Raw genomic sequence first — 13,013 nt, 5'->3', positions numbered from 1 at the left:
ATCTTATTTGCATAATGTAACTAAAGGCAGGGTTTTCATTTTGATATGGGTTGGAAACTGAGTCTGGGAGGATGGGGAGGGGTGTAATTTCACACTGCCCACCAGTGTGATTGTTTGCCAACATCATCCTATCCTTGAACTATTTTACTATTTTCCAAGAGGCTAGATGAGGGTTGGAATGGCTGGAAATAGTGGATACTTTTTTAAGGGTATTAAAAGGCCAATTAAGGCCATTTGATCAGATGCTAATTGCAATCTTATAGTTGGCTGTGGATCCCCTGCATTATTAGAAATATGGCAGCTAGTCTGAAGTGGCTTTCTGGCAGACCCCAGACTAAGGGTCCAGTGCTCAAATAAGACTTTGACCTCTTTCCTCACCAACCTGGCCACATCCACTAACAGGCAGCACTCGGGTACATGGCCCCTCCCCACCCCTATCCCCTACCCTGTCCCCACCCCCCACCTCCCAACATCTCCTCCATGTTAATTTACCAGCTATGGGTTTTTCTTCTCCACTTCAAAAATTTTAAAAGTGCTGAGAGATCCCTTTAAGATGAATGCATCCTCCCTCTACTTTATCTGTTTCAGAAGGCTGCAACAACTTCCATACTGGAGAGTATCCTATCGCCACTCCAGTTTTGGGAGTCTGCCTGCCGTCCTTAGTTGGACAATGAGGGCAGCTACCCACCACTAGTTGGCCAACTGAGGCAAAATCAATGTCATCTGTTTGCGAGCCAATGTCAACAGTTTGCTACGCCAACCCCAAAATCCTGCCCTCCATGTGTACTGGTTATAATAGTTTGTATCTTCTGTGAATGCAATGATAAATGCAATACCAATGAAATATCAGTCAAAGCAATTATTAAGGTGGGCTCAACTAAATGATAGTCATCTGCAATTTTCTAAATGGAATTCTTTCCTACTCTTTTTTGCTTGATGCATTCAAATTGAAGTTGGTTAACATTGTCAATGACACATATAAGCATCGGAATATGCTTTAGATGTTGGTTTTTAAACGAGCAGGAGGACATAAAGGAAATGCCACAGAGGACAAATTGACCTTCCCAGAAAATTTACAGTTCACAATCTCACTGTTTAGCATTTAAACCATGAGTGGTGGAAGCATTTGTTTTTGGCTCAACAGAGATGAAGTTACTGATGCATGTTATTTGTTAAATGCTGACCTTGAATAGTCCTCTTTGATAGCCCTCTATCACCTGTGGCTATGAAGTTAACAGCAGCTGTGAATTTTTATCATGCCAAGAGCTCCTTCCAGTCACCAGGGAATGATTACTTTGGTATCTCAGGCGACCATATCAAACTGCATCCAGGGGATTGGGTTGAATTGATAATGATGGTTTTCAGGCTTTTAGTTTTTCAGAAACCTATGGCTGTTCTGCAATGATTTGACACAATTGCATGATCTCCATGTGGTGGTAGGCACCACTTATATTTAAATCTACACCTTTACATAATATCATAATACCCCATGATAAACTACACATAATGCATATATTTATTACAGGGCGAGAAATACATTAGTTTATTAACACCTTGTAAGTGCTGAGTGTAATTATACATCTTGTATGATTACACTTAGCACACCAGGTGTACAAGTTTCAAGTGTCATTTCAAACATGATTCAAGTTCAAAGGTACCCCAATGCAGTCAACTTTTTTATACAGTGTATTTACAAGCACTCATCATGATTTCGCACAACCCATGGATTCATTGTGGATGGCACGGTAGCACAGTAGTTAGCACTGCTGCTTCACAGCTCCAGGACCTGGGCTCGATTCCCGTCTCAGGTCACTATCTGGGTGGAGTTTGCACATTCTCCTCGTGTCTGTATGGGCTTCATCCGGGTGCTCTGGTTTCCTCCCACAGTCCAAAGACGTGCGGGTTAGATTGATTGGCCATGCTAAAGTTGCCCTTTAGTGGCCTGAGATGCGTAGGTTAGAGGGATTAGTGAGTATAATATGTAGGGATATGGGGGTAGGGCGTGGGTGGGATTGTGGTCGGTTCAGACTCGATGGGCTGAATGGCCTGTTTCTGCACTGTAGGATTTCTATGATTCTATGTTTCTAAGGAAAGTAAACTGCCTCTGAGTTGGGATTTTAGTTTGTGTTTTGGGCCAAATCACATTGCCAAATATCTTCAATAAAATTCATAACTAATGCCATGTTGACTTTTTTTATTCGATCACAGCATGTAGGCATCTTTGGCTAGGCCAGTGTTTATTACCCAATAAAAATAGAAAATGCAGGATAAACTCAGCATGTCTGGCAGTATCCGTGGAGCAAGAAACAAAGCTAATGGCCAGAATTCTATTGCCCCATCCACCACAGGAATCAGAGTGGGCGAAGGGCAGGCCATGACAAGGTCCATTGACCTCGGTGGGATTTTACAGTTTCAGGGTGAGCGAGGCTGTAAAATCCTGCCCAGTGTTTCATGTCCACGTGACCCTTCCACAAAACTGGAGCAATAAAACGTTAAGAATTATATAGTTGGAGAGGTGGGTGGAGAAGGTGGGCCACGGTGGAGGGACAGGGATAGGTCAAAGCGAAGGAGAGATTGACAAGGTGTCATGGACATCAGGCAAAAGGGGATGTTAATGGTACCATTAAAGATAAGAAGAGTACTAGTAAAAGACATGATAACAAAACATTTTTGTAGCATTAATGGGATTGAACAATGCCAACATGGATTTATGAAAGGCAAATCATGTTTAACAAATCTACTGGAGTAATTTGAGGATGTAACTAGTCAAATAGATAAAGGGGAATCAGTGGATGTGATGTATTTGGACTTTACAAGATGTTGGTAGTGGGAGATTTACCATTGCCATTGAATGTCAAGGGAAGATGGTTAGATTCTCTCTTGACGGAGGTGATCATTGCCTGGCACTTGGGTGACATATATGTTATTTGTCACTCATCCGTCCCAGCCTGAATGTTGTCCCAGGCTTCTGACCACTTTCCATGATGAGAACTCTGGTGTAACATTACTAAAATGAGGCAGAAAAAGCAATGAGGACAAGAACAGAAAGACATTTTGGAAACCTGGGGTAGAGCTTTACAGTTGCTGGCTGGTGGGTTTGAAGGTCTGCCTGAGGTCTACCAGCCCAGTCTGATCTGCCTCTAACTTTATGAGGTACACTGGAGATGTTTTCCTTGTAAACTGCAGCCAAAAGGATTGTGCCATCAGCCAAATACAAGAGCTGAATGGTTGAAGCCGCATTGATTTGATTTGATTTATTATTGTCACATATATTAGCATACATTGAAAAGTATTGTTATTTGTGTGCTATACAAACAAAGCATACCGTTCGTAGAGAAGGAAATGAGAGTGCAGAATGTAGTGTTATAGTTAGGATGTAGGGAGAGTTAGAGTGAAGTTTTAGAAGCATAGAATGAGAGTAAAAGAAAGAATTATAAGGTATTCTGGACAGCCTGCAGTCTAATTTCTAAAGTGTATTTTCACTGGACTTCTGAATGTTCTAACAAAGAATTTAACAAAGTAATGCTTTAATAATTACAATCAATGGTCCAACACAGCTATAGTTTATTTCTTCAGCTATTTAGCTGACACCAGAGGGTTAAATTTCTGCTGTGGTTCTCCTGATCACTCACCATAAATTTGGCAAAAATCTACACTGTTCTGTAAATAAATTATAATCTTTGTGTTATTCCATCCAAATGTTTTTTTTCAAGAAAGTATTTTAATTACACATTGTTGTATACTCACTTGCCTGGTATCTTCAAAATTCCAGAGTCAAATCAAAATGTCAAATTGTTTTAAGTTAAAAAGTAAGCTACATTTCAAAAACATATTTTCTTTTTATCAGGGTAAATAGGACTTGGGATTTTCCTTTCTGTTGATTTATTAATAAGACGGTTACAGAATGTGATACTGGTTTTTATTGAATTGATAATGAAGATGTGAAAAGATTTGATTACTTTCCTGTTTGCTGGATTTGTGGCTACAAAGTCTTAACATTGAAACATTTTCCTGAAATAGTGGGTGAGTTTGGCAGCGCTGAGAAAATGAAAAAAAATACATCAGGTCAGCTCCCTAGTGTGTTTCTGCCTCCTCTGCACTTTGACCAAAGATGCCTTCAATGTGATGAAGATAACCTGCTCATTAGCAGTGGGAGGCCAATTAAGGCAATTATAGAGGCACTTGGAAGACATTTATATGAGGCCATAGAATTTTTTTCTCTGACAATGCAAGGCATCATACTGTGCCTGCAGCTTATCTGTTCACAAGGAAAAAATAGAGCAGGAGGTCAGAATGACATGAGATATGCAATGGTCGCGAAAGGACAAAATTGATGATCCTTAGGAGACAGGCAAATACTTGCAGTTGTTTGCTTGTCAGCTGCAGACAGATCCTCCAGATAGTACTGGGTATGAGGAAATTGCTATGGTCCCATCAGCAATATGCCACTTCATGTAATGCCACCTTCTCCCTCTCCCATTCCCATAGCATCTTAACAGCATTCACAGTAGATTGCTGGATGCCCTTCACTTCAAGCACATTTGTCCTCCCACATCCATAGGGCAGCTGCCATCCCTAATTGGACAGTACTTCCAGAGATGGCTTTGTTAATTGGCCCCTTCTGAGAGGATCACGCCAGATGTCTCATCTCATGAACATCTGGGTTCTCAACCCACAAATTGGGCTTGGCACCCGAGCAGCAAAATTCAACTCATTGTCTTCTTTTCAGAAATTCTCAGAGCAACTAAATGGTTTTAACAACTATAATTTTGCTAATTCTGTCATCTTTACGTTGTTCAACATTGGAAGAATGTGATAACCTATTTTGAGCTTTAACATAATAGTCTCCTTCATTGTCATTTTCCAATTAATGTTCGTAAGGCTAATAATCATTGTATGGTGGATATCCTGGAATATAATAGTCAGATGAAAACTGTGTAAGACAATTCTGATAAGCTGTATAAGCATACATTGTTCTCAGTACTAGATAGGTTAGACCCAAGCTTATACCCATCAACATTCAGAGTGCTCAAGCAATCGCTTCCACGTCTTAAAGGGAATAAATTGAGCACAGGGAGAATTGGCTCATTATTAAACATTTCATTTTCTACGAGCTGTTACACTGAAGCTTTAGATAAATATTTATATATTAGATAACAACAGCCTTTACCTGAGGATAATCAGAGGATCGAACTCTCCGAAGCCCCTGATGGCAGGTTCAATGGTAAATGTGTGTGTGTGTGTGTGTGTGTGTGTGTGGTGGGGGTGGGGGTGGTGGTGGTGGAATATGGCAAGATGCCCAGAAATAGGTTTCATACTGGTGTGAATTTGCAGCAGGATCTTTTGCTGGTACCCACCATGGAGGATCAGAGGATAGTGTGAACCTCATTTGCATCCTGTTAATAGGATGCAGATGAAAACCTGCCCCCCTCCTCATCCACCCCCAACACCAGATTCTCCGTGATGCCAGCAAGAAAGCATACCAACGTGAAACAAGTTTGGAATAATGTGGTGTGCTGAAAACCTGAACAATGCCTGGGGCTATCTCCGGATTTCAGGAAGGGGGCCACTCACAACCCTAGACACTGGAATACTACAACAGTGGATCAAAGGAGCACCTTCAGATGAACCTCCCAGATTAGGTGTCCTGAAGCGGGTGCATATCCCCATTTCAGAATGTCCCAGGAGTTCCATCAATGTTCCCAGGACGCCCATCGTCATTTTCAGGTGCTCCGCCTTCTTTCTTCAATATAGGTCAGTGATGTTTGGCACCTTTTCAATATGGCACCTAGACGTGATGGCAAAATACCCACCATCCAGGCCTAGCATGCCACTGAAAAGGATGCACAACACCCACATGCATAATCAATGAGCTCACAGCTGGAAGATTTGGTGTTTTTTTCCACATGCCTCCACAATGGGAAACATCCAATGTTCCTGCCCTTGCCACATCACTTAATCTGAAAATGGAAGAATTCCACCTAACAATTCACCCAGCACACTCATTAATAAGTCGCACTGTATTCTTTCTTTATAAACACATGTTTAAGTGAGTTTCCTTTAGGTTTCTGTTATTAAAAAGCATTAATTGTCCTATTATTTCTATGGAAACTTAGTGTTCAAAAATCTACCCATGTTTCTTTGAATGTTTGCAGAAACTTCACTTGTGCATTGATTGGAGAGAAGTGTGGTGTAGGCAGTATTAATAATGAAAGACAGAGTGCTATTATTACAATATAAGATAAATATTTGATGTACAGTTCTTGAAGCAAGTGCCAATGTCAAATGATATCTACTAAGCTTAGATGTCTAACAACATAATCCTGGTGACAATTGGAAAAGTGAGTGCATAAGTGGGCCTGAGATTTTACAGCCATTCCCACCCACTGAAATGAATGAGATTTAATTGGCTCGCCACATCTGCCAGGGACACACACGATATGTAACATCCTTACCAGAGTGTATACAATTATTCTGATGCAGTAATATCAGGAAAATTAATGTGTATGGCATATGGCATTACTTATTCTTTACAATTTCCTCAAACTTTTGTAATGCTTCTTCAAGATGCTCACCAAAACAGTCAATGTCTGCCTCTCCTCCCCTACTCAGTGACAACGGTAATTACAGATGTCTACTTTGATGTCCATTATTGTTATATTGTCAATAATAGTGTTTGTAGGCTTCTATCCTCTGTCATTTTCATACAAATCCATGCAAACACATCTAATTTTGGTCATTGAATATTCTAAGTTGTTTAAATGAACTGATATTGCCATCAATATTTAAATAAACTAAAGGTAAACCATTTGGGGATCTTCACATGCTTAGATCCTGGCTAACTGATGAGACATGCAAATGCAATAATTCCCTTTTCTTCTCTGTTTGAAATCCTTCTGAACATTTTGAGGGAGAAATCTATATCAGTATATTCTGAATGTTTTGGGTCATGATCTAAGTTAATCATTTATAGTCACTGTTGAGACCCAGGATAGAAATTCCAAAGTGTTTTACAAAGTTAGCCTAAACCCTAAGTTTTACATTTGAATTTAGCATAAAGTGTTTCACTCCACCTATGGTTCAAGTGACCCACGAAGAAGCCTTTGTCAAACAAAGTTTATTTAAGAACGCAGTTAAAATATAACAAAAAAGAATTAGCACAACTTTTACCAATTAAAAGATTTAAACATGACGCAGCATAACTCCTAAGAGCTAGCTATCTCTGCTGTTCCAAGTTAAACACCACCCTACATACATACACTCTTATTTAGACTTAGCACAAAAAGCAAGTATGCTCCCGTGATGCTGGATCTTCAGCTCTTTAACACCTTCTGGGAATTGGTCCTTTGAATGTTGGATCAAATCTAGGAGGGTCCCTAGACTTGGAACTTTTAGAAAGCCTCTGGTGAAAGAGAAAGAGAGATACAGAGCTCCTTGCTGCAAATGAGAGTCAAAACTAAAAACTGGACTTCTCTGCGAAACATAGCTGTAAACTCCACTCAGCAAACTCAGGGTCACTTAAAACCATAGAATACTGCATTTGTCCAGATTAAAAATAAACATCACGTCAGTTATACTGCTTCAATAACAATAAAATACACTCACTGCAGACAACATGGTGCCGACAAATTCAAGGGCCTGCATCCTGCAGAGAAACATGATTAAAGTACATTTCTTAAAGGCACAGTATATTGTATCAGTATGGAATAGTAATGTTGGTTTGGCAACAGGAAAAACTAAAACATTAAAAATGCACAGAACCTCCCACTCGGGAAAATGTCTGCATTAAAAATCACCCTCAAAACTTTCTTTTGCTTTGATGGTTGGCTTATGGTTGCATAAAAATAAAATACTAAATATAACTAACCCCTCAAACACTGTTTAGTTAGAAAATAATTCAAAAATATTAGAGTAAATGACTGCAAAAGAAAAGAAACCTTGGGAAAATGAACATGTGGGATATTTTTCTTAGCTTCCGCAATCCATCAATTTCCTTGATGTTTGCACAATATGAGTTCTGAACATTTAATTTGAATTTGTCTGCCCTATCATTACCCACTGAGTGGAACCTAATTTTCCAATAATGTCAAAGAAAACAGAAAGCCTGGAGAAGGCACTCTTATCGCAACAGAAAATGATTTTTAAAAATGTGCAAGAAATGTATTCACTGTTCAATATGGGGATAACTAACAGCGAGGTATTACTATCCCTGCATGAACCTGTTAGTCCTAACCGAACAACAGCATTTACCACTGGTCATGCTGCTTCTCTCTGATAACTCTGCTTGCTGTGATGTATTCTCTTTGGCCTGAATGTTACTGTATTAATTGTAGTGTATTGAAAGTTGTACATAGAACACTACAGCACAAACAGGCCCTTCGGCCCACGAGTTGCGCCGATCACATCAACACCTATCTATAACCCCCAATCCCACAAAACCCCATATACTCATCCAGAAGTCTTTTAAAAGACCCCAGCGAGTTCGCCGCCACCACCACTGATGGCAGCCGATTCCACTCACTCACCACCCTCTGAGTGAAAAACTTACCCCTAACATCACTTCTGTACTTTCCTCCCCGCACCTTAAACCTGTGTCCTCTCGTAGCGACCATTTCAACCCGGGGAAATAGCCTCTGAGAATCCACCCTATCCATTCCTCTCAACATTTTATAAACCTCTATCAGGTCACCTCTCAACCTTCATCTCTCCAGGGAAAAGAGACCCAGCTCCCTCAACCTAACTTCATAAGGCATGCCTCCCAGTCCAGGCAACATCCTTGTAAATCTCCTCTGTACCCTTTCAATAGCTTCTACGTCTTTCCTATAGTGAGGCGACCAGAACTGCGCACAGTACTCCAAATGAGGCCTGACAAGGGTCTTATAAAGTTGCAGCATTACCTCCCGACTCCTAAGCTCAATCCCTTGATTAATGAAGGCCAGTACACCATACGCCTTCTTGACCACCTCTTCCACCTGCGAGGCCGATTTAAGAGTCCTGTGGACCCGGACCCCAAGATCCTTCTGGTCTTCAACACTACTAAGACTCCTGCCCTTGATAGTGTACTCGTTCATCCCGTTGGTTCTGCCAAAATGGACGACTACGCATTTATCCGCGTTGAAGTCCATCTGCCACTTCTCCGCCCAGTCCTGCATCCTATTTATGTCCTGCTGCAACTTCTGACATCCTTCCAGACCATCCACAACACCACCGACCTTCGTGTCATCAGCGAACTTACTTACCCATCCCTCCACTTCCTCATCCAGGTCATTTATGAAAATGACAAACAGCAAGGGTCCTAGAACAGATCCCTGGGGCACTCCACTGGTGACTGACCTCCATTCAGAAAAAGACCCATCCACAACCACTCTCTGCCTTCTGCAGGCAAGCCAGTTCTGGATCCACAGGGCCAAAGGCCCTTGGATCCCATGCCCTCTCACCTTCTCAAGAAGTCTTGCATGGGGGGCCTTATCAAACGCCTTGCTGAAGTCCATGTACACCACGTCCACGGCACTTCCTTCGTCAATGTGTTCAGTCACATTATCGAAGAACTCAACTAGGCTTGTAAGGCACGACCTGCCCTTGACAAATCCATGCTGACTATTCCTGATCATGTCAGACCTCTCCAAATGCTTGTAGATCTTGTCCCTCAGAAGCCTCTCCATCAGCTTACCAACCACTGAGGTCAGACTCACCGGTCGGTAAGTTCCCGGGCTATCTCTGTTCCCTTTCTTGAAAATAGGGACTACATCCGCAATCCTCCAATCTTCCGGAACCTCTCCCGTCTCCATTGACGACGCAAAGATCATCGCCAGGGGCTCTGCAATCACTTCCCTCGCCTCCCACAGTATCCTGGGGTATATCCCATCTGGTCCCGGCAACTTATCTATCTTGATAGAATTCAAAAGTTCTAACACATCCTCCACCTTAATATCCACAAACTCAATCTTTTCCATCTGCTGCAAATCCGTAGCAAAATCTCCCAGATCAGCTTCCACCGTGAATACTGAGGCAAAGTACTCATTGAGCACCTCTGCCATTTCTTCCGATTCCACACAGACCTTTCCCCCTTCACCTTTTATAGGTCCTATCCCTTCTCTTCTCATCCTTTTACCTTTCACATATTTATAGAAGGCCTTGGGATTCTCCTTAATCTTACCCGCCAAGGTCTTCTCATGACCCCTTCTGGCTCTCCTAATTTCCCTTTTAAGCTCCTTTCTACAGTCCTTATACTCCTCAAGATCCTTAACATCTCCTAGTTCCCTGAACCTTTTGTACACCTTCCCTTTCCTCCTGACTAGGTTCAACACAGCCTTTGTGCACCACGGTTCCCGCGACCTACCAAAACCCCCTTGTCTCATCGGAACGTTGGCAATCAGAGCTCCAGACACACATTCCTTGAATATCCGTCACCTTCCTTCGGTACTTTTCCCTAAGAACGCCTCCTTCCAGTTTATTTGTCCAAGTAACTTCCTGACTTCTTCGTATCTTCCCTTACTCCAGACAAACACCTTCCTAGCCTGCCTGAACCTATCTCGTTCCAATGCAATTGTGAAGGAGATAGAATTATGGTCACCATTCCCAAGATGCTCTCCTACCGAGAGATCCATCACCTGCCCTGGTTCATTCGCCAGTACCAGGTCAAGTACAGCCTCTCCCCTCGTAGGCTTATCCACATACTGTGTCAGGAAACCTTCCTGAACACACCTAACAAACTCCTCCCCATCCAAACCCCTTACCCTAGGGATATTCCAGTCGATGTTTGGGAAATTGAAATCTCCCATCACGACAACGCTGTTATTAATACATCTCTCCAGAATCTGTTTCCCTATCTGCACTTCAACTTCCCTGTCACTATTGGGCGGCCTATAGAATACACCCAGCAAAGTTTTCGACCCTTTGCTGTTTGTAACTTCCACCCACAGAGACTCTGTAGATAGTCCCTCCACGGCATCCTCTTTCTCTGCAGCCATGACACTGTCCCTGATCAACAGTGCCACTCCACCACCTCTTCTGCCATCCTCCCTGTCCTTCCTGAAGCATCTGAAACCTGGCACCTGAAGTACCCAGTCCTGTCCCTGAGACATCCAAGTCTCCGTAATGGCCACCACATCACAATCCCAAGCAGCAATCCACGCCCTAAGCTCATCTACCTTATTCACTACACTCCTTGCATTAAAATATATACACTTCAGCCCCTCAGTCTGGGCATTTCCCTTCTCCACCCCCTGTCTAACCTCCCTCCCATACTGCCTGCGGTCCTCCCCTACCTGGGAGCTAACCTCCTCCGTCCCAGTTTCCCCATCGCAATTCCCTCCCCCCATCCTTTCTAGTTTAAAGTCCCCCCGGTAGCCTTAGCCAGTCTTCCCGCCAAGATATTAGTCCCCCTGGGATTTAAGTGCCACCCATCCTTGCTGTACAGGTCCCACCTACCCCTAAAGAGGTCCCAGTGATCTAGGAACCAAAATCCCTGCCCTCTACACCAGTCCCTCAGCCACGCATTCAGCCTCCACCTCATTTCATTTCTTCCCTCATTCTCCCGTGGCACAGGCAGCAATCCTGAGATTACTACCTTCGCTTTTCTCTTCCTCAGTTGTCTACCCAGTTCTCTATAGTCCCTTTTCACGAGTGCCTCCCTCTTCTTGCCTATGTCAGTAGTACCTATATGTACTACAACCTCTGGTTCCTCACCCTCTCCTTTCAGGATGTCTGGGACACGCCCAGAGACATCCCGAATCCCAGCCCCAGGGAGACAAACCACCATCCGCGACTCCCGTCTACGTCCACAAAAACGCCTGTCCACCCCCCTCACTGTGGAGTCCCCTATTAACACTACCTTTCTGCTCTCTTTTTTGATTTTTTGACTCACTGGCTCAGCTCCAGAGACCTGGCCACCGCTTCCTCCCTCAGATGAGCTGTCCCCCCTAGTAGTACTCAGGCCGGAGTACTTATTTTGAAGGGGGACATCCACCGGCGTGCTCTCCATCACCCGTGGTTTCCCCTTCCTAATATTTACCCAAGTGCCCTCATCCCGTTGCCCTGGTGTGACTACTTGCTGGTAGCTCCTATCTATAACCTCCTCACTCTCCCGAATGAGCCGAAGGTCCTCAAGCTGCAATTGCAGCTCCTTAACCTGGTTTCGTAGGGCCTGCAGCTCCACACACCGAGCACAGGTGTGGATGTCTGGCAGACCAGGAGCCTCCAAGACCTCCCACATGTTGCATTGCGCATTTTATTCATTTAAGGCTGCCTTACACATATATCAGTAGAGAATCTAGAAGGAGGATAAAATAATCCATGTGACAGCATATGCAGTTCTGATTCTGAATGCATTTTGCTGAATTTTACTGTTTCTTTCCAGTGGTGACAAAAAGGATGAAAAATAAGAAACCTTGCTTTCAGATATGAAACCTTTGGAAGGAATTTGCCTACTTTCTGTCAGCAGCATTTTGAGTTAGAGATTTAGAGAACAACTTGAAGTTGTAGCCCGTTGTTAGACACACAAAAAGCACTCCAGCTTAGAATTAGCAACAAGACAGCTTTGCAGTGTACACACACAAGCTGGCCTTGCCGAAGTAATCATCCAAAGAAAAAACATCATTTTTCATCATTACAGAGAAGTTATTCTTTGAAAGGAGTGCAGTCTTGGATCCTTGATCATGATCTTCGATTATGCACTATCATTGCACTGCTGATGAAGGTCATTTTGTTTATATCCAATCTACCATGTTTTGATGTGCATTTGGAGCCATCATCATGTATTTCCACATTAGAAAAAGTGGCTGCGATGTTTCAAAGGCATAATGAGAGGTTTTACCACCACAGATAACAAAAGATAAAAGGAATTACTTCAGCGCTATTAAGGTGAAGAATTTAAAGATATCCTTGAGACACCCATGCCTGTGCAAGATGAAAATGACTATGACTCTGTGAAAAATGTTCTTATAACCTATCACACACCCAAGAAAATTCAATATACCAGAACAATTATTGTCTGACAAATTAAGCAAAAAGCA

The 13,013-nt window shown here is 42.7% G+C and overlaps 1 protein-coding gene across 1 annotated transcript in view; it reads left to right on the top strand.

Annotated features, from left to right (window-relative positions):
- Positions 1-13,013, top strand: part of dpp10 (dipeptidyl peptidase like 10) — a 763,552-nt gene that overhangs the window by 412,070 nt on the left and 338,469 nt on the right. The window lies entirely within an intron of this gene.

Source organism: Carcharhinus amblyrhynchos, chromosome 11, assembly GCF_965287045.1.
Source record: "Carcharhinus amblyrhynchos chromosome 11, sCarAmb.v2.hapA, whole genome shotgun sequence".
NCBI classification, from domain to species: Eukaryota; Metazoa; Chordata; class Chondrichthyes; order Carcharhiniformes; family Carcharhinidae; genus Carcharhinus; species Carcharhinus amblyrhynchos.
The sequence above is the reverse complement of the archived record's forward strand: the minus strand, read 5'-3'. Positions and strand labels throughout refer to the sequence as shown.